A 21534-nucleotide genomic window follows, 5' to 3' on the forward strand; every position below is an offset into this window, starting at 1 on the left:
GCAAATACTATTTAAAAAAGGCAGAGGCTCTTTTAAAAAACTGTAGGGACGGTGGTTTCGAATACTGAGAAACTAAAAGACCCTTTTGCAAAAAGGCCTCGGCGAAAGGGTATCGGCCGTTGGATCTGATACGGACGGTCTAGATTAGAAGTGGGAGGGAGAGAGATGAGTGGACCGCGGGTTGATTTAGTAGAAGTCAGGGATCTCTTTGGCAAAAAGGCGACGAAAGGGTAGGTTCTAATCTGATCCGTTGATTGTAGATCTGACGGTTGGAATCGAAGGGAGAGATGGGGTCACCGGCGCACAGGGAGACGTCGACGGTGCCATGGCCGGAGAGTAGAGAACCTCGCCGGTGTTTTTGGAGAAGGGCCTACGGGCCATGGCAGAGCGAACTGAGAGCACAGGGATGGAGAGCAGGGCACTGTGAACTCACCATGAACAAAATCGAAGGTGGGCGGCTTGGCGAGGCGATGGCTACGGCGGCGCTAGGGTTCAGCTCGGTGGCGGCGCTGGGAGCTTGAGGTGGCGGCTACGCTAGGGTTATGCGAGGGGCGGCGGGTGCTCGGGATGGAAGTAGCGCGTGCATGCTTGATATTTATGGGGGCGGGGAACTTGGAGTACCAGGCAAGACGACGCGGCGGCTCGGAGGCGAAGTCTGTCGGCTATGATGGAGTCCTGGGCGGCTACATCGTGAGGAAGATGAAGGCACGCTGACGCATGGGCCCGGTCTGGCAGAGAGAGAGGAGAGGGGAACGCGCGGGCGACGCTGCTGGTTGGGCTGGTGCGCGCGGCTTGGTTGAGCCGGCCTAGGAAGAGAGAAAGGCGGGAACGACATGCGGCAGAGGGAAAGGGCCGAGCGGGGAAACGGGCCGCGGCGGAAGCGGGAGCTGGTGCAGCTGGGCCGAATGACAGGGAAGGAAGATGAGAGGAAAAGAAATTTCTTTTTATTTTCTTAAACATAATTTTCAAATACAAATTCAATTTAAATTTAAGGCCCTATTCGGCTTACCCTATATTCGGCTTGTTCGGCTTATTTTTTTAGTCAGAACAGTGTTTTTCTCTCACAACAATTCAGCAAGAACAATATTTTTCAGCCAGTTTCAGCCAAGTTTCAGACCAGCGAACGTGGCCTAAATCCTTTTGAAGTTTTGATCAAACCCAATCATCACAAAATAAATATACAACAGTATGTATGCACAAACATGTTGCTACCTTATAACAAAATTTTAAATTAATGAAAATTTTTATTTTCCTATGTTTTATGACCACATAAATTCTAAATTAAAATTTTTAGCTCTATTTTCAAAAATTCAAATTTTAGGGCGTTATAATATGACAGTTGATACGGGGACACACAAGCCAAAACCGTTTTTCATATCGCTCGTGGAGGCAACATGAAGTGTTTCAAGAGTTGAGGAGTCTAAAAGTCCATTTTTTTTATTTGGGTAGATAAATCGGATTCACACGAGGCCCTGTTCGCTTCGCTGAAAAGCTAGCCTGAAAAATATTGTTCGCTGATTTGTTGTGAGAGAAAAATACTATATCGTGACTGATAAGTTAAAGAGGTCGAATGAACTTTTTTCAAATCAAAATACTCCAACTAATGAAGACCCTTGCTTCCCTCGGGCCAGTGTTCCTCGCTCTCTCCAACTTTTCTGTAAATAAAAGAATGGAAGAAGCACCATTTCTCAATCAATTAGAAAAAGAGGAAAAATTACAAACATGTCACCGGTCAACATCACTGGCGTTGACCCAGTGGCAACGTGTTTTGCAAAGTAAATAAAAAAATGAAGAAAAGAGAAAACCAAACAGCAAATTTCTCTGCGGCCGGCGCTGGTGCTTCGGAGCTTTGACTGCTCCGGTCGCGAGTGCGTGCATCGACCAACTGATGGCTGATACGGTGATGAGTATGGCGCGGGTGCTGTTGGGCAGCGCCATCAGCAAGGCCGCCTCCGCCGCCGCCGACGAGGCGAGCCTCCTTCTCGGCGTCCAGAAAGATCTGGTACGTGCGCCCTGCAATCTCACTCCTCCTGCAGTCCTGCTGCACAATGTGACCCCTCCCTTCCTCTTCCTCGTGCTTGCCCCACCGTGGATCGGTGTAGAGTTAGCAGAACACTATTTATTGGAGTGCAATCGCGGAGCGAATGCCTGAAATTATGGACGAATTACAAACTATAATCAAGAGAACAATTGCGAATTGACTCGGCGAGTCTTCATGGCGACGACTCTTTAGCACGGCTTTAACCGCGCGTCGGGGCTAAACTTGTTAATATGGGATCAGTTGAACCTGCACAGTTTTTCACTGTCGAAATTGTGCGCTATTAGTACTAGTTCTTCGACTGGTATGCACAAGCCTATATATGTAGGACATTTGCCCTTCCAACTCCAAGTACCTAGGTTCTAGGGACCTTCCCATCTTATGTATGTATATGATTGTATCCGCATCACCATATTTCTAGCTCTGCATTCATTGTCGATGACTGGTTCCCAGTGTATACGTTTCCATGGTCGTGTCCACGATGCTCTGAGTGTTAACGATTTGTGGTCACGCTAAAATCTTTTTCTTTTCTCCTTCTCAAGCGTCTTACTGTTCCAACCAAATCTTTTGCTTATCCTAGCTATCTGTACCAATCATAGTATCTATACTATATAGCAATACATGTGCTGAATGTGTTTTCATAAAATCTGTATTGGCCCCTTTACATATGTTTGCGGTCGATCCCAAATTCGCAAGCTCTATAAAACATACACCTGTTTATGAAGGAGGAAGTATTGCATCATGTCTGGGGCAACTAGGTTGCTGATGGAATGCTATCCATCTATCGTAGAAGTAGTTAAAATACGTGCATGCCTTGGTGATACTGCCATAGAACCACTCGTTCGGAATGAAATTCAATTGTTTAGCAGGGACCTTAGCTCTCTGAAGATCGTTCTATCCCATGATCCTTCATCTTGAGTAGAACAAAACAGCCAACAGTCCATCTCCTGCTTAGCATTCCCACAACCTCATAGATTCTATTTGCCTAGGAGGTATCATTGCTTTATTTGATTATCATCGGATTCATGGCCAAGGTGTTTGGTTATGCAATTTCCGTGTGATGCACAGCCACCACAGCTGTTTCACGGATATTACTGAGTTGAGAGACCAACCGACAGCCTCGTATGCTTGACACAGTTTACCAGGGAACTGCAGAACACATGATGTTCATTCACTGGGCCAGTTTCTATGGGATTAACTCATGTTTTCTTATGTAGTTATGTTATGTCGGGTAAATTTAAAGAAGGCGAGGGCCCCTCGGAAAACAAGCACCAATCCTTTGGACAACCCAACTAATAAACTAATAAAGTGTATTTCCTATTGCTTCAAAATTTAGATTTTGTACTTCACCTGTAGGCAGTAGGCATTCGTAGAAATGATGTTCGTGCGTGGTTGTGCGCAGACTTAGGAAAGGGAAGAGTTGAGGGCTAGGGTCCAAGCTAATTGTGTTCATTCATGGAAAGTAGCAGTTGAATTTCACTAAGACATGCTGATGTAGTAACTACTGTAGGGGAAGGGAATATGTGCCCATTACTGATGCTACTTGTTAGTTGAGCTGGTCAGCCTCATTTCACTATTGTAAACGTTGGACACTAGTTCCATTGAGAATAAAAAATAGTTGACCATATACAAAGTGTTGTACTCCAATGTAAAAAATTAAGTGTTATTATAATATATCTGTATAAATAGATAAAATGTTGCTATTATAACATTTTTTTGTTACATAATCTATTCATTTCCTTGGTACTTTTAGGCATTGAAAACCTAATTCTTATGCCACTGATCATGGGGCAAAGGCCACTCTAATTTTCTATGAACCTATGTTTGGTAGGTACATCAAAGATGAATTAAAAACAATTCAGGCATTCCTAAGAGCTGCTGAAGTAGAGAAGAAGAAAGATGAGTTACTGAAGGTATGGGCAAAGCAAGTACAAGATTTGTCTTATGATATTGAAGATTGTCTGGATGAGTTTAAAGTTCATGTGAAGAGCCAAAGCCTGTCGCGCCAACTGCCGAAGCTTGGTGATCGTCATCGGATTGCAATACGGATTCAGAACCTCAAATCAAGAGTTGAAGAGGTGAGCAACAGGAACACACGCTACAGCTTAATAAAGCCTATTTCCTCTATCTGCACAGATGAGAGGGATTCCTACATGGAAGACATTCGCAACCAATCAGCTAACAATACAGATGAGTCAGAACTTGTGGGCTTTGCCACTCCTAAAAAGGAATTGCTTAAGCTGATAGACGTCAGCCCTGATGATGGTCCTACTAAGGTAATCTGTGTTGTTGGTATGGGTGGTTTAGGAAAGACTACTCTGGCAAGGAAGACCTACGAAAGTAAGGAAGATATCCCAAGGTACTTCTCTTGCTGTGCTTGGGTCACTGTGTCCCAGTCATTTGACAGGAAGGAGATTCTAAAAGATATGATTAGGCAACTTTTAGGTGCTGATTCATTAGACAAACTCTCGAAAGAGCTCCAGGGGAAATTGCTGATTCAAGTGCAGCATCTTTCTGATTGCTTGGTACAAGGTTTAAAGGAGAAACGGTACTTTGTTGTCCTTGATGACCTATGGAGCATAGACGCGTGGAATTGGATTAATGATATTGTGCAACACCCTAATTTTTGCATTTTCTAACAAAAATAGTCAAATTGATTTATTTAAGCAATTTATGTGAGCATTCAAACATAGGAAAGTAATAAATTTTATAAAAACTAAAATCAAATATAAGATTAGCTACAAGTGATGCATACATGCTGCTGCATATAATTTTGTGAATGTTTGGTATTGATCAAAATTTTCAAAGAGAATTGAAATTTAAATTTAAAATACTTTTGGAAAATTTGGTTGGAAAAAGAAAAAGGAAAATTCTTCTTTTCTCCCTTCCTTGATTTCGGCCCGCTCCTCCCGCCAGCCCAGCTCGGCCCTTCTGGCCTCTCCCTGGCGTCCCGCTCCGGCCCAGCCCAGCGCATCGCCCGCCTCTCCCCTTCTTCTTTCCTGGGCCGGCCCATGTCACGCGCGCCGCTGGCAACCGCCGCGCCTCCCTTCCCCAGCCGCTAACGCCCGGCCCCCGCCTGTCAGCTCCTCCCACACCTCCTTCCGCGCGTCCCGCAACCACCTGCGCGTGCGTCTGCAGCAACCGACGCCCTGCTCCACGCGCGTCGTGGGAGCGCCCTTCCCCCACGCCCCGGCCTCTACAAAACGGAGCCCGCGCCCGAGCCGCCCCCTGCTGCATCTCCCTGCTCCGTTTTCGCTCTCGCTCACGCCTCGGAGGCCGCAACCGACGCACGGCGAAGCACCGAAGATAGGCGTCCGCCGTGACCCGCCTTCCCCGAGCCGTCTCCGACCCCGAGTTCCCCACTGTGAGCCTCGCCATGCTCCCCTCTACCTCCTCATGCCATTTTATTCGAGTTTCGTGGCCCCTAGGACTCTAGCTGCGTGCGCCGATGACCTCCGCCTCGCCGGCCATGGCGGCCACCGCGCCAACCTCGCTCTCCGACTGTCTTCTCGGCCTAGACGTGTTTGCCTGCTCCCCCTCTCTCTTCCGGTGTTTGCGGTTCATCGAATCGTGGACCAAAGCCCCCGAACCGAGCTCGTCGGTGAGTCCTTGCCGCCGGCCATGGCTGCGCCGCCGCGGCTGCACTGTTCCCCGCCAGCGCCCCTTTCTCTCTCCCTCCCATCTGTTTCAGGCCGTGCGTTGCTTGATCGATGGCCCACGTAGGCCGATACCCTTTCGCGTGTAAATATGCTAAAGAGTGCCTCGGTTTCGGATGAATAGAACCCACAGTCCAACGCGCATTTCCCCGAGTACGCATTCTCGTTTTGAAAGCGTAAAGTTCACTGCTTTAGTCTAAAATACGTTTTCAGTATTTACAGAAATGCCATTTGAACTGTTTTGCTTATAAAATCGTCGTTTTAGCTCCGAATTGATCTATTCAAATCGCGTTAGCTTCGTAAATCCATAATCTACATGTTAGAACCACTGCTAGTCAAGTTTGGAACTTTTTAATTTCATGGTTAGATTTAATTAAATATATTGCTATAGGAAATCCCGTTTTAATCATAACATTCGTATTTTAGCTCCGTTTTTCGTGAACTTTGCGTTGACGTGATCGTAGCGAGACGTAGATTATTTTCATAAACATTTTATCTTGTTTTCTATACTATTGGTGTACTGTTCTAATGATAGGAATGTTTGCTTTGCATGAATGCTTTTGGAATGTTGTATGTTGCCGTGTTGGTCGCGTTCAGACGGTGAGGAGAACGTTGGAGACCAAGAATTCTTCGACGACCAGCAGGATCAGCAAGAGTTTGTGAACTAAGGCAAGTATAGCATGGGCCTACCTTGATGTCCTATTTCACTTTAATCAATTACTCATGTGCATGTGTCTAATCTTGATAACCCTAAGGACATTCTAGATATTTGATGACTTGTTCCCTTGACTCCTATGGGGTAATTGCATATGGGTAGATTGCTAGTGCTCTAACTGAACATAATCTATATGATGATGAATGATTCTATGGAACTAAAAGTATAACATGATTTATAGCAACTGTTCCATAGGGCGAAGGTGTAAATGACTTTTGATCATGTTGCTCCTGGCCCTCCATAAGGACTTATCTGTCGGTAAAAGCTGGGACTGACAGTGCAACCGGAAGAGTCATATGGCTCTGACTTTAGCTCAGTAATAGGACCTTTTCTAGCTAGTTAGAGGTTACCTTTTTGGCGTAAATAGGGCTTGCCACGTTGGGTATAGGGCTGCCTCTATTCCTATGTGTATAGCCGCGATGGATATGTGCCATAGGAAAGGGGGTTCCTACATCTGCCTGCCAAGAAAACCTAGCGGCTCCTAACTTGTTAGAAAAACATATGAAATGGCTTCATAGTGTACCCTGCCCGCTCACTTTGGTAGTGACATGGGACTAATTAACCCGGGCATATGGGAATCACGACTCGCGGTGAATGTGCACCACCTCTACAGAGGGTAACAAACTGTTATAACAGCCGTGCTCACGGTCACGAGCGGCCCGAAAAACTCACAGAATAATTGGTTACTTGTTGATGATCATTTAAGATGATCTATGATGATATTATGATACACTTGACCCTGATATTTGTTCATATGGGAATAAATGGGAGTTTAAGCATAACTTGATAATACCTGATAATAAAAGCTTGACTTACTAAAAATGCTAACTGCAGTAAACCAGTGTCAACCCTTTTGAGCTTCATAACCCCATGTTAACTTGTTAAGTACGGGATGTACTTACGCTTGTTATTTTCTATATTTGGACAAAAATCCCGGATGGGTAACAGATGACAACGTGTACGAAGAGTTTCCTGAAGATTATTAGGCTTGTGGTCAACCAGTTGACCTTCCCTGTGATGGTGTTCCACGAGAGAGTTATCCTTTACTATTCCGCTGTGTTGTGTAAGACTACTTAATGTTATTATTTGTGATGTAAGAGACACCGTGATGATACTTTATATGATTTGTCGACTTGTGTGTGTGACTGATTTCTAGGCACACATGAGTTTGTGCATTCAATTTTATCCTTAAAATTGAGTATGACATATTGCTTTTCCAAAGAATAACAACAGAGGTAGCCGCATATTAGTAACAACACGAGATGCTGGCTTAGCTGAGAGTTGTACATCTCAACCACTTATTTACCACCTTGAACCCCTTCAAATGGACGACGCTGTAGATTTGCTACTAAGGAAGACAAGCAAGAGACAAGTAGTCCTGGAAATAGGTGAGAACATGAAGCACATAGTTACAAAACTGGTAAAAAAATGTGGTTGTTTACCACTGGCTATACTCACTGTTGGAGGCATTCTTGCGACTAAAAAGATAGCACAGTGGGGGAAGTTTTTTGAAGAACTCCCTTCAGAACTTGAGAGCAATCCAAGCCTTGAAGCAATGTTGAAGGAGTTGTTAAAAAATGCACAATCCATGATATTGTGCGTGATATCATAGTTTCAATTTCTAGAGAGGAAAAATTTGTGCTCTTGACTAAGGATAATGTCACTAATGTAGAAGAGGAGAACATTCGTCATGTAGCGTTCCATGGAAACAAGTGCTCAGAAATAGGCTTGAACTGGAGCAGTGTCCGTTCAATATCTGTATTTGACGATAGGACTATGGAGCCAGCAACTTCATTTTGTTCGCCACAGCTGAGAATGTTGAGAGTCTTGGATTTGGAAGATGCAAAATTTAAAATCACAGAAAAAGATTCCAACAACATTGGGGCTTTGCACCACATGAAGTATCTGACATTTCAGGAACTTCCTATAATTTTGCACTTCTGAGATCCATAGGGAAACTGCGATGCTTACAAACCTTGGACTTGAGAGAAACAAATATTTCAGCACTAACTACTGATATGACTGAACTCAGAAATCTCCGTAGTCTCTGCTGCAGCAAAAGGTTAGATTGTGGTTACTTTAATTTGATGGACAACCCAAAGGGATGCCTGACTATCACAATGTGTGTTCCCATGATATTCACACAACTAGTTAATTTCAGTGACCGTGCCAACTTAATGTCCGAGGTACGGATGGCCTGTTCTGCCCGTTGGTCTGATACAAAAGGTGTAAGGCTGCCAAGAGGAATCAACCACCTCAAAAAGTTAGAGGTACTAGAGGTTGTGGACATCAAAGGAACTAGTAGGAAAGTGATAAAAGAGGTTGGAGAACTCAGTCAGCTAAGAAAACTAAGTGTGACATCGAAAGGTGCCACCGAGGACAAATACATGATACTTTGTGCAGCTATTGAAAAGCTTTCATCACTCCAGTCTCTCCATGTGGATGCTGAGGGATCCTCAGATGTTGAATCATTGGAGTGGCTAGCCTTTATTTCCTCTCCTCCGCCCCTTCTAAGGAGTTTAAAGTTGAATGGATCTCTTGCAGATATGCCGAATTGGTTCGGGAACCTTAAGCAGCTGGTTAAGATGCATTTATCCAGGAGCAGGCTAAAGGAAGATAAAACGATGGAGATACTTGGGGCACTTCCCAATCTCATGCTCCTTCGTCTTTATCGGAATGCTTATGTTGGAGAAAATTAGTGTTCAGAAGGGGGGCATTCCCAAATCTCAAAGAAGTTGATATTTACTTCTTGAAGCAAGAGAGATAATATTTGAGGAGGGCACTTCGCCTCACATGGGAAGTATTGAAATCTATGGCTGCAGGTTGGAATCGGGGATTGTTGGTGTCAAGCATCTCCCAAGGCTTAAGATTATTGCACTTCAATATGATGATGATGTGGCAAAGTTTGACATGTTGCATGAAGAAGTGGATGCACACCCAAATCATCCAGTATTACAAATGTCAAATGTCCAAAGGTAGTATGACCTGGAAGGATCCATTGTAGGTTCTGAAGTCACTGATACCCTGCCTGAGTATGAAGTTGACATCTCGTAGTCGTAGTATTGATGTGGCTTTGATCAATGATTCCCCACACCTATGCACTAACGGATTGTCATCTTGTGGACAAGAGAAGTCATTTCTGCACGGGAATTACTTTGCCTTACGTGTGGTTATCAACTGAGACATTTTTATTTGCAATTCCTATCTTATATCCCGTGAGCCTTTTGGCCATCAGTTCAACGGTACTTACTGCTGTTGCTCGTTGCTAGTTTATTTACGTTCTCTCCCTAGGGGATGTAAATTTGCAAATGCTCATGCTCTTGACATAAGCTTAGGATTGGGAACGAAGCATTAAAAGTCCTACAAGAGGTATCTCTATGCTCCAGTATAGGTTCACTATTGATTTTGAATTACTTTTACATTCATTTGATGCTAGGCTATTCAATCGCTTCAAGTCAAGCAATTTGTGTGATGATGACACGTTTGCAGTCTTCCTTGCAGAATGCTTGGGTCTATGGAAGCTTGGTTTTGGTAATACTACCACGACCAGGAATAGCCAGTTTTATATGGCTTATACAGGTGCTATGTGGGTCACAGAGTCACCTAAATTAGTTCATCATCAGTTCAGCTTTCCAAAGGTTCTACTGACATAGAAGGCATGCTTATTGTTATCAAGCATATTGCAATAATTGAAGGCTTGCCTGTTAATGTGCATGTTAATGATAGCCTAGTGTTAATAAGAAGATGGAAGGTACATAATCACCACTATCATTATTTGTGACAATGATAGAGCCTAGTGCTAGTAGAGGGAATGTGTAGTGTTACCACTATCATTACTCATTATGTAATTCTATTAATAACTCGTTTTGTATCACCACTATGTAATGAGAAGGAAAGCCAGAGGCTTAGTACGACAAAATGTTAAGTTTAACTTGGTATCAATTGTTGGGACCGTGACACCAAGGATTTTTTTTTAATTTTAACCCTTTTTTTAATATAATTTTAAATCTATCACTGTCGGTTTTTTTTAAACTAACACTTTTGGCCGTGCCTATTGCCATGGCGCGGCCAAATGCTTATGCCGCGCCATGCATGGTGGCGCGGCAGAGGCCTTACGTGGCGGCGACCATCACCGCTGACTGCTGACGTGGCAAGGCTTTGCCGCGCCACCGATCTTGGCGCGGCAGTGCCGTGCCCTGATCCGTGGCGCGGCAGAGCCCGGTATAACCACCGCCGCTGCCTCTTGCCCGAGCAGTCGGCGTTCCGCGACAAAGGCAGCAAGGTAGTGCCGCCGCGCCCACCTTCGCCCGCGCCTACCCGCGGCCGAGGACGCCGTCCGCCCATGCCAGCTAGCCCGCCCGCGCCAGCAAGCCAGCCGAGGCAGTAAGCGAGCCGCGCCTGCCAGGCCACCGGCTGCCCGGTGCAGCCACCGCGCCCGCACGCAAGCGCGCCTCTGTCGATGTTTGACCACCAACAGCCTGCCATGGGGGTACCCGGGGCAGTATGTTCGGGCTTCGGCGTATGCTGAACTCGATGGTTAACGCAAGAGACAGTCGATTTATCCTGGTTCAGGCCCTCGATCGTAGATCGAGTAATAACCCTACGTCCAGTCGGCGTTAGCCTTTGCGTTGGATTGATTGTGAAGTGTTGTGTTGTACAATTGTCGTCTCTTCTCTCAGGAGCCCTGTCCTCTTTTATATAGTCAGGAGGCCAGAGTCCTAGTCGGTTTACAATGAAATTTTCTAGTAGGATTACTTAATAGTTCTACTACTAAGATTACATGGGAAGAATCCTAGTTGGACTAGATCTTCTCTCTCCCTTGCGGGATATCCTGTGTGTCCCGCATCGACAAGCCCCCGAGCACTTCATGGTTGAGCTCTGAAAGTCTCGCTTTGCTCCTTCAAGTCTTGTTGAGTAGGAACAAAATGTCATCCGAGTGCTTTCTGGAGTGAAACCTTGTAGCGCTTCTTGGGATCTTCGAGTGGTGAGTGCTTTTTGAAGAAAAAGTACATCCATCTGGTTGTAGCCCCCGAGCCTCTTGCTATTTGGAATAAGGAGCTGGAGGTTCTTGTCTTGAAGTTGCTCTGATTGTTCGTTGAAGTTTTATCAAAAAGAACTCGAATATGGCTCGTTCTGGGTTCTTTTTGTTGTAATGTCTTGAAGTGGACTACGTTGAGGAAGTCTTTTGGTGACGTGTGCTTTTTCAAAGAAAAAGTGCACTCACTGAGTGTAGCCCCCGAGCCTCTTGCTATTTGGAACAAAAAGTTGGAGGGTCTTGATCCTTTATGTTGTTTGAAAATTTGTGTTCTGAAGTAGTCCCCGAGACTTGGATTATGTCATCATCCGAGTAGTTTTGCGGCATGTAGCTTCCGAGCTTATGTCCGGGTTCTTTTTGGGTGGGTGCAATTTTTCGTAAAAATTGCACTCACTGAGTGTAGCCCCCGAGCCTCTTGCTTTTGTTTGCAAAAGTTGGAGGGTCCAGATTCTTGTCTTCAAAAAATTCTGGGGCCTATGTATCCCGCAGCCCCGTGCTTTCTCCGAGTTCTTCTCTTTAGAAAAGAAGTCGGATGAAGAGTCTTGATGTGTCGTCGTCGTTGTAGTCTTGAGTTTCTTGTATTCTTTGTCCTTTGTCTTTGGTTCCGAGCCTCCGGGAGTAGTTGAAATGAAGGCCGAGCTCCCTAGCTTAGTGTTGATTAAGCCATGATGCTGGCCGAGCCCCCGAGCGTATATCCGTGTTGTTTTGTTTAGGAAGAACTCGGATGCGAGTCTTGGCGTATTCTTTGATAGTCCGCTGTTGTCAGATGTAGTTGTATGGTGGTGGTTGAGTGTAAATGCCTTTTGTTCACGGGTTGTACTGTGCTGGTATATTCTTCCGAATATACCCGTCTTCGAGTACTGTTTCCTCTCGCTTGAGTCATCCATTATTGAGTCATGTCTTTTCACTGTGTCCTTTGTTAGGCTTATTTCGTTGGTACTCCTAGTCCATGTGCACCGCTCCTTTGGTCTATAAAAACTGTCCCGGAGTGCTTGTTTTCATCCATTGGACATTCTGTTGAAACCTTCGTGGTTATGAACATGGTAGTTTGTGAAGTAGAGCAGCCCCCGGGCATATTTTGTAGTTCCTGTGTGTCTTGTCATAGCTGTAGGAAGTCTTGTGATAGGGATTAGAGGTAGGCTAATCCCGCGATAGCATTGTGCCAGGATGTACGTGGCGGTAGTTGGAGGAAGTCTTGTGATGTGGGCTTCGTTCCTTCATCCGGCAGTTCTGGGTTGATCCTCGTCGCCTGTCTTGAGACTGTCTGGTGCAGATCAACACCATATCCAGCATCACATCGGTCTTGGGTAGACAGATGCCCGCTGGCCTTCTCTGCTCCATGTTGTCTTGTCGTGCTGCCGATTTCCGCCTTGGATGCACTGCGTCCGTCCTTTGAAGAAAACAGTGTAGCTGATGGCGGTTTGTCCTTCCGAGTAGCAATTTGGGACATGTAGTCGTTCTAGAGCCTAGCCGTGTCCGTGTTCCTCTTTGCTACTTTGCTTTTCGTGGTGCCGAGTTCGTTGGGTCTTGTAATATTTGTAATCTTCTATTTTTGAAGTCGCTTGTAATGTAACGAATCTTGTCTTCTGAGTTGTCTTTTACTTTTCTGCTGTGATCCCTGTCGTTCATGAGATTACCGAGTTCTTTCTTAAATAACCGGGTTCCTTTGTTCCTTGCGAGGTAGCCTTTTCTTTCTTCTTGGTTTGACGAGTTGTTCTTGTAGTGATCTGATAACCCTACCGTGGTGTTGGACGGATAAGTGTGAAATCTGCCCGTTGGTTCGTACCGTTGTATGGATTTGTGCCCTCCGTCGTTTTAGCTGCGTCGGTAAATGGACCGTTGCGTTCTCACACTGTGTTTTAACGGGCCTTGTGGGCCGTTTTTATTACTGAAAAATCTATTTAAAGACCTTTTATCTTCCTTTCCCTTGCTGCCTAGCTCTTGCCTTTAAACCCTAGCTTTCAGAAATCCGCCGCCGTCATCGTCGCTGTCACCCGAGCACCATCATCCTAGCTTCCTCTTCCCTAGTGCTTTCTTTGCCTAATTCTATTAATAACTCGTTTTGTATCACCACTATGTAATGAGAAGGAAAGCCAGAGGCTTAGTACGACAAAATGTTAAGTTTAACTTGGTATCAATTGTTGGGACCGTGACACCTAGGATTTTTTTAATTTTAACCCTTTTTTTAATATAATTTTAAATCTAACACTGTCGGTTTTTTTAAACTAACACTTTTGGCCGTGCCTATTGCCATGGCGCGGCCAAATGCTTGTGCCGCGCCATGCATGGCGGCGCGGCAGAGGCCTTACGTGGCGGCGACCATCACCGCTGACTGCTGACGTGGCAAGGCTTTGCCGCGCCACCGATCTTGGCGCGGCAGCGCCGTGCCCTGATCCGTGGCGCGGCAGAGGCCTTACGTGGCGGCGACCATCACCGCTGACTGCTGACGTGGCAAGGCTTTGCCGCGCCACCGATCTTGGCGCGGCAGTGCCGTGCCCTGATCCGTGGCACGGCAGAGCCCGGTATAACCACCACCGCTGCCTCTTGCCCGAGCAGTCGGCGTTCCGCGACAAAGGCAGCAAGGTAGTGCCGCCGCGCCCGCCTTCGCCCGCGCCTGCCCGCGGCCGAGGACGCCGTCCGCCCATGCCAGCTAGCCCGCCCGCGCCAGCAAGCCAGCCGAGGCAGTAAGCGAGCCGCGCCTGCCAGGCCGCCGGCCGCCCGGTGCAGCCACCGCGCCCGCACGCAAGCGCGCCTCTGTCGATGTTTGACCACCGATAGCCTACCATGGGGGTACCCGGGGCAGTATGTTCGGGCTTCGGCGTATGCTGAACTCGATGGTTAACGCAAGAGACAGTCGATTTATCATAGTTCAGGCCCTCGATCGTAGATCGAGTAATAACCCTACGTCCAGTCAGCGTTAGCCTTTGCGTTGGATTGATTGTGAAGTGTTGTGTTGTACAATTGTCATCTCTTCTCTCAGGCGCCCTGCCCTCCTTTATATAGTCTGAAAGCCAGAGTTCTAGTCGGTTTACAATGAGATTTCCTAGTAGGATTACTTAATAGTTCTACTACTAAGATTACATGGGAAGAATCCTAGTTGGACTAGATCTTCTCTCTCCCTTGCGGGGTATCCTGTGTGTCCTGCATCGACAAGCCCCCGAGCACTTCATGGTTGAGCTCTGAAAGTCTCGCTTTGCTCCTTCAAGTCTTGTTGAGTAGGAACAAAATGTCATACGAGTGCTTTCTGGAGTGAAACCTTGTAGCGCTTCTTGGGATCTTCGAGTGGTGAGGGCTTTTTGAAGAAAAAGTACATCCATCTGGTTGTAGCCCCCGAGCCTCTTGCTATTTGGAACAAGGAGCTGGAGGTTCTTGTCTTGAAGTTGCTCTGATTGTTCGTTGAAGTTTTATCAAAAAGAACTCGAATATGGCTCGTTCCGGGTTCTTTTTGTTGTAATGTCTTGAAGTGGTCTACGTTGAGGAAGTCTTTTGGTGACGTGCGCTTTTTCAAAGAAAAAGGGCACTCACTGAGTGTAGCCCCCGAGCCTCTTGCTATTTGGAACAAAAAGTTGGAGGGTCTTGATCCTTTATGTTGTTTGAAAATTTGTGTTCTGAAGTAGTCCCCGAGACTTGGATTATGTCATCATCCGAGTAGTTTTGCGGCATGTAGCTTCCGAGCTTATGTCCGGGTTCTTTTTGGGTGGGTGCAATTTTTCGTAAAAATTGCACTCACTGAGTGTAGCCCCCGAGCCTCTTGCTTTTGCTTGCAAAAGTTGGAGGGTCCAGATTCTTGTCTTCAAAAAATTCTGGGGCCTATGTATCCCGCAGCCCCGTGCTTTCTCCGAGTTCTTCTCTTTAGAAAAGAAGTCGGATGAAGAGTCTTGATGTGTCGTCGTCGTTGTAGTCTTGAGTTTCTTGTATTCTTTGTCCTTTGTCTTTGGTTCCGAGCCTCCGAGAGTAGTTGAAATGAAGGCCGAGCTCCCTAGCTTAGTGTTGATTAAGCCATGATGCTGGCCGAGCCCCCGAGCGTATATCTGTGTTGTTTTATTCAGGAAGAACTCGGATGCGAGGTCTTGGCGTATTCTTTGATAGTCCGCTGTTGTCAGATGTGGTTGTATGGTGGTGGTTGAGTGTAAATGCCTTTTGTTCACGGGTTGTACTGTGCTGGTATATTCTTCCGAATATACCCGTCTTCGAGTACTGTTTCCTCTCGCTTGAGTCATCCATTATTGAGTCATGTCTTTTCACTGTGTCCTTTGTTAGGCTTATTTCGTTGGTACTCCTAGTCCATGTGCGCCGCTCCTTTGGTCTATAAATACTGTCCCGGAGTGCTTGTTTTCATCCATTGGACATTCTGTTGAAACCTTCGTGGTTATGAACATGGTAGTTTGTGAAGTAGAGCAGCCCCCGGGCATATTTTGTAGTTCCTGTGTGTCTTGTCGTAGCTGGAGGAAGTCTTGTGATAGGGATTAGAGGTAGGCTAATCCCGCGACAGCATTGTGCCAGGATGTACGTGGCGGTAGTTGGAGGAAGTCTTGTGATGTGGGCTTCGTTCCTTCATCCGGCAGTTCTGGGTTGATCCTCGTCGCCTGTCTTGAGACTGTCTGGTGCAGATCAACACCATATCCAGCATCACATCGGTCTTGGGTAGACAGATGCCCGCCGGCCTTCTCTGCTCCATGTTGTCTTGTCGTGCTGCCGATTTCCGCCTTGGATGCACTGCGTCCGTCCTTTGAAGAAAACAGTGTAGCTGATGGCGGTTTGTCCTTCCGAGTAGCAATTTGGGACATGTAGTCGTTCTAGAGCCTAGCCGTGTCCGTGTTCCTCTTTGCTACTTTGCTTTTCGTGGTGCCGAGTTCGTTGGGTCTTGTAATATTTGTAATCTTCTATTTTTGAAGTCGCTTGTAATGTAACGAATCTTGTCTTCTGAGTTGTCTTTTACTTTTCTGCTGTGATCCCTGTCGTTCATGAGATTACCGAGTTCTTTCTTAAATAACCGGGTTCCTTTGTTCCTTGCGAGGTAGCCTTTTCTTTCTTCTTGGTTTGACGAGTTGTTCTTGTAGTGATCTGATAACCCTACCGTGGTGTTGGACGGATAAGTGTGAAATCTGCCCGTTGGTTCGTACCGTTGTATGGATTTGTGCCCTCTGTCGTTTTAGCTGCGTCGGTAAATGGACCGTTGCGTTCTCACACTGTGTTTTAACGGGCCTTGTGGGCCGTTTTTATTACTGAAAAATCTATTTAAAGACCTTTTATCTTCCTTTCCCTTGCTGCCTAGCTCTTGCCTTTAAACCCTAGCTTTCAGAAATCCGCCGCCGTCATCGTCGCTGTCACCCGAGCACCATCATCCTAGCTTCCTCTTCCCTAGTGCTTTCTTTGCCTAATTCTATTAATAACTCGTTTTGTATCACCACTATGTAATGAGAAGGAAAGCCAGAGGCTTAGTACGACAAAATGTTAAGTTTAACTTGGTATCAATTGTTGGGACCGTGACACCTAGGATTTTTTTTAATTTTAACCCTTTTTTTAATATAATTTTAAATCTAACACTGTCGGTTTTTTTAAACTAACACTTTTGGCCGTGCCTATTGCCATGGCGCGGCCAAATGCTTGTGCCGCGCCATGCATGGCGGCGCGGCAGAGGCCTTACGTGGCGGCGACCATCACCGCTGACTGCTGACGTGGCAAGGCTTTGCCGCGCCACCGATCTTGGCGCGGCAGCGCCGTGCCCTGATCCGTGGCGCGGCAGAGGCCTTACGTGGCGGCGACCATCACCGCTGACTGCTAACGTGGCAAGGCTTTGCCGCGCCACCGATCTTGGCGCGGCAGTGCCGTGCCCTGATCCGTGGCGCGGCAGAGCCCAGTATAACCACCGCCGCTGCCTCTTGCCCGAGCAGTCGGCGTTCCGCGACAAAGGCAGCAAGGTAGTGCCGCCGCGCCCGCCTTCGCCCGCGCCTGCCCGTGGCCGAGGACACCGTCCGCCCATGCCAGCTAGCCCGCCCGCGCCAGCAAGCTAGCCGAGGCAGTAAGCGAGCCGCGCCTGCCAGGCCGCCGGCCGCCCGGTGCAGCCACCACGCCCGCACGCAAGCGCGCCTCTGTCGATGTTTGACCACCGATAGCCTACCATGGGGGTACCCGGGGCAGTATGTTCGGGCTTTGGCGTATGCTGAACTCGATGGTTAACGCAAGAGACAGTCGATTTATCCTAGTTCAGGCCCTCGATCGTAGATCGAGTAATAACCCTACGTCCAGTCGGCGTTAGCCTTTGCATTGGATTGATTGTGAAGTGTTGTGTTGTACAATTGTCATCTCTTCTCTCAGGCGCCCTGCCGTCCTTTATATAGTCTGAAAGCCCGAGTTCTAGTCGGTTTACAATGAGATTTCCTAGTAGGATTACTTAATAGTTCTACTACTAAGATTACATGGGAAGAATCCTAGTTGGACTAGATCTTTTCTCTCCCTTGCGGGGTATCCTATGTGTCCCACATCGACAAGCCCCCGAGCACTTCATGGTTGAGCTCTGAAAGTCTCACTTTGCTCCTTCAAGTCTTGTTGAGTAGGAACAAAATGTCATCCGAGTGCTTTCTGGAGTGAAACCTTGTAGCGCTTCTTGGGATCTTCGAGTGGTGAGTGCTTTTTGAAGAAAAAGTACATCCATCTGGTTGTAGCCCCCGAGCCTCTTGCTATTTGGAACAAGGAGCTGGAGGTTCTTGTCTTGAAGTTGCTCTGATTATTCGTTGAAGTTTTATAAAAAAGAACTCGAATATGGCTCGTTTCGGGTTCTTTTTGTTGTAATGTCTTGAAGTGGTCTACGTTGAGGATGTCTTTTGGTGACGTGCGCTTTTTCAAAGAAAAAGTGCACTCACTGAGTGTAGCCCCCGAACCTCTTGCTATTTGGAACAAAAAGTTGGAGGGTCTTGATCCTTTATGTTGTTTGAAAATTTGTGTTCTGAAGTAGTCCCCGAGACTTGGATTATGTCATCATCCGAGTAGTTTTGCGGCATGCAGCTTCCGAGCTTATGTCCGGGTTCTTTTTGGGTGGGTGCAATTTTTCGTAAAAATTGCACTCACTGAGTGTAGCCCCCGAGCCTCTTGCTTTTGCTTGCAAAAGTTGGAGGGTCCAGATTCTTGTCTTCAAAAAATTCTGGGGCCTATGTATCCCGCAGCCCCGTGCTTTCTTCGAGTTCTTCTCTTTAGAAAAGAAGTCGGATGAAGAGTCTTGATGTGTCGTCGTCGTTGTAGTCTTGAGTTTCTTGTATTCTTTGTCCTTTGTCTTTGGTTCTGAGCCTCCGGGAGTAGTTGAAATGAAGGCCGAGCTCCCTAGCTTAGTGTTGATTAAGCCATGATGCTGGCCGAGCCCCCGAGCGTATATCCGTGTTGTTTTGTTCAGGAAGAACTCGAATGCGAGGTCTTGGCGTATTCTTTGATAGTCCGCTGTTGTCAGATGTAGTTGTATGGTGGTGGTTGAGTGTAAATGCCTTTTGTTCATGGGTTGTACTATGCTGGTATATTCTTCCGAATATACCCGTCTTCGAGTACTGTTTCCTCTCGCCTGAGTCATCCATTATTGAGTCCTGTCTTTTCCCTGTGTCCTTTGTTAGGCTTATTTCATTGGTACTCCTAGTCCATGTGCGCTGCTCCTTTGGTCTATAAATACTATCCCGTAGTGCTTGTTTTCATCCATTGGACATTCTGTTGAAACCTTCGTGGTTATGAACATGGTAGTTTGTGAAGTAGAGCAGCCCCCGGGCATATTTTGTAGTTCCTGTGTGTCTTGTCGTAGCTGGAGGAAGTCTTGTGATAGGGATTAGAGGTAGGCTAATCCCGCGACAGCATTGTGCCAGGATGTACGTGGCGGTAGTTGGAGGAAGTCTTGTGATGTGGGCTTCGTTCCTTCATCCGGCAGTTCTGGGTTGATCCTCGTCGCCTGTCTTGAGACTGTCTGGTGCAGATCAACACCATATCTAGCATCACATCGGTCTTGGGTAGACAGATGCCCGCCGGCCCTCTCTGCTCCATGTTGTCTTGTCGTGCTGCCAATTTCCGCCTTGGATGCACTACGTCCGTCCTTTGAAGAAAACAGTGTAGCTGATGGCGGTTTGTCCTTCCGAGTAGCAATTTGGGACACGTAGTCGTTCTAGAGCCTAGCCGTGTCCGTGTTCCTCTTTGCTACTTTGCTTTTCATGGTGCCGAGTTCGTTGGGTCTTGTAAGACTTGTAATCTTCTATTTTTGAAGTCGCTTGTAATGTAACGAATCTTGTCTTCTGAGTTGTCTTTTACTTTTCTGCTGTGATCCCTGTCGTTCATGAGATTACCGAGTTCTTTCTTAAATAACCAGGTTCCTTTGTTCCTTGCGATGTAGCCTTTTCTTTCTTCTTGGTTTGACGAGTTGTTCTTGTAGCGACCTGATAACCCTGCCGTGGTGTCGGACGGATAAGTCTGAAATCTGCCCGTTGGTTCATACCGTTGTGTGGATTTGTGCCCTCCGTCGTTTTAGCTACGTCGGTAAATGGACTGTTGCGTTCTCACACTGTGTTTTAACGGGCCTTGTGGGCTGTTTTTATTACTGAAAAATCTATTTAAAGACCTTTTATCTTCCTTTCCCTTGCTGCGTAGCTCTTGCCTTTAAACCCTAGCTTTCAAAAATCTGCCGCCATCATCGTCGCTGTCACCCAAGCACCATCATCCTAGCTTCCTCTTCCCTAGTGCTTTATTTGCCTCCGCCAGTTCATGGGAAAGAAGAAAACCGCAAGCAAGTCTCAGGCGACCTTCGTGGACGAGGAGTCATCCCTTTCTTTGATCGAAAACCAGGAGTTCGTGGCCATGAGGGCTGCTCAGAAGGTTTGGCCGGCTCCAACAACAAGCGAAGACCAGCTGCGTGAGCTCGTTAGCGACAGCTTGATCCAAAGCAAAGTCATCACTGAATGGAGAGTTCCGGGCGAGCATCGGGTTCTAGCTCTGGGTCCTGGTGAGATTGTCCTCTTCGTTTCCTTTGTCCGCGCCGGACTTTGCCTTACTGCTTCCGCCTTCCTTCATCAGTTTCTTGGTTATTTCGGGGTTAGTCTGAACCATCTAACCCCAATGCCATTCTCCATCTTTCTGTTTTCGTTCATCTTTGTGAAGCTTTCCTTGGAATCCCTCCTTCTCTATCTCTTTTTTGCTTTTTCTTTCGTCTGAAACCTCAACCCCGCCGTGAAGAAACCAGCGTTCTTGGCGGTTGTAGGATTCAGTTTCGCCAGGGTCTCAAGATTAAGTTTTTTGACTATGACCTGGTCGATTCTGTAAAAGATTGGCGTGCCGAGTGGTTTTATGCTGCCAATTTGATCCCTTCCCTCGTTGTCCACTCTGGATCTGGTCCTGTGGTGAATGATCGATGGGACAAGAAGCTTGAGTCACCTGCTGAGATTCAAGTGATCCAGCCGCTCCTTGATAGGATTAGCATGCTGAAACAGCAGGGTTTGACCGGCTTTGGTATCGTTTCGAGCTTTCTTCGTCGCCGGGTTCAGCCTTTGAAGGAGCGGGAGCATCTTGGCTTTGAGTATTCTGGGGCCGAGGATCCTTCACGCATGGTCCCAGCTCTTGAGCTGACTGGTGAGAAGGTACTCGAGCGTCTCCAGAAGATGCTGAAAGGAGTGAGCGTCATTCCTCCTGCTGTCTCTGAGTTCTCAGCCAACAACCCACCCCCAGCTATGAGTTGTCTATCTTTTTGTTTGAGTGCTTTATGTACTCTTGCTGCATCCGTTCTTGCTTAGCTTTTCTTTGTCTCGGTGTTTTATCCTTTTTCGCAGGAGCTTGGGTGGAACTTTGTCGACCCGATCCCCCTTGATGTTCTCCCTACCGTGGCGGAGACTGGGGATCGTCTAGCTAGAACTTCTGCAATTAGTAAGTCCCAAACCTCTACAGCCCTTCCTGGGGTTTCTTCCGGATTTGTTGATGTATATGAAGAATATGTTCCTCGTCTAGTCCCTCGCGGTCCTCGCAGTGTCCCGAAGAGGGGGCGAACGGATGGGTCTTCATCTGGCCTGCCTGTCTCCAAGAAGCCTCGCAAACCAAGTACTCCCTCAGGTACTCCAGTTGTTGCTAGCATGCTCTT

At 46.9% G+C, this 21534-nt stretch overlaps 1 pseudogene; it reads left to right on the forward strand.

The window, feature by feature from the left end:
* The first annotated feature begins 1844 nt into the window (after positions 1–1844).
* On the forward strand, positions 1845–10318 carry LOC136525972 (disease resistance protein PIK6-NP-like; annotated as a pseudogene).
* Positions 10319–21534: the final 11216 nt, after the last annotated feature.

This window comes from Miscanthus floridulus, chromosome 19 (assembly GCF_019320115.1).
Source record: "Miscanthus floridulus cultivar M001 chromosome 19, ASM1932011v1, whole genome shotgun sequence".
Classification (NCBI taxonomy): Eukaryota; Viridiplantae; Streptophyta; class Magnoliopsida; order Poales; family Poaceae; genus Miscanthus; species Miscanthus floridulus.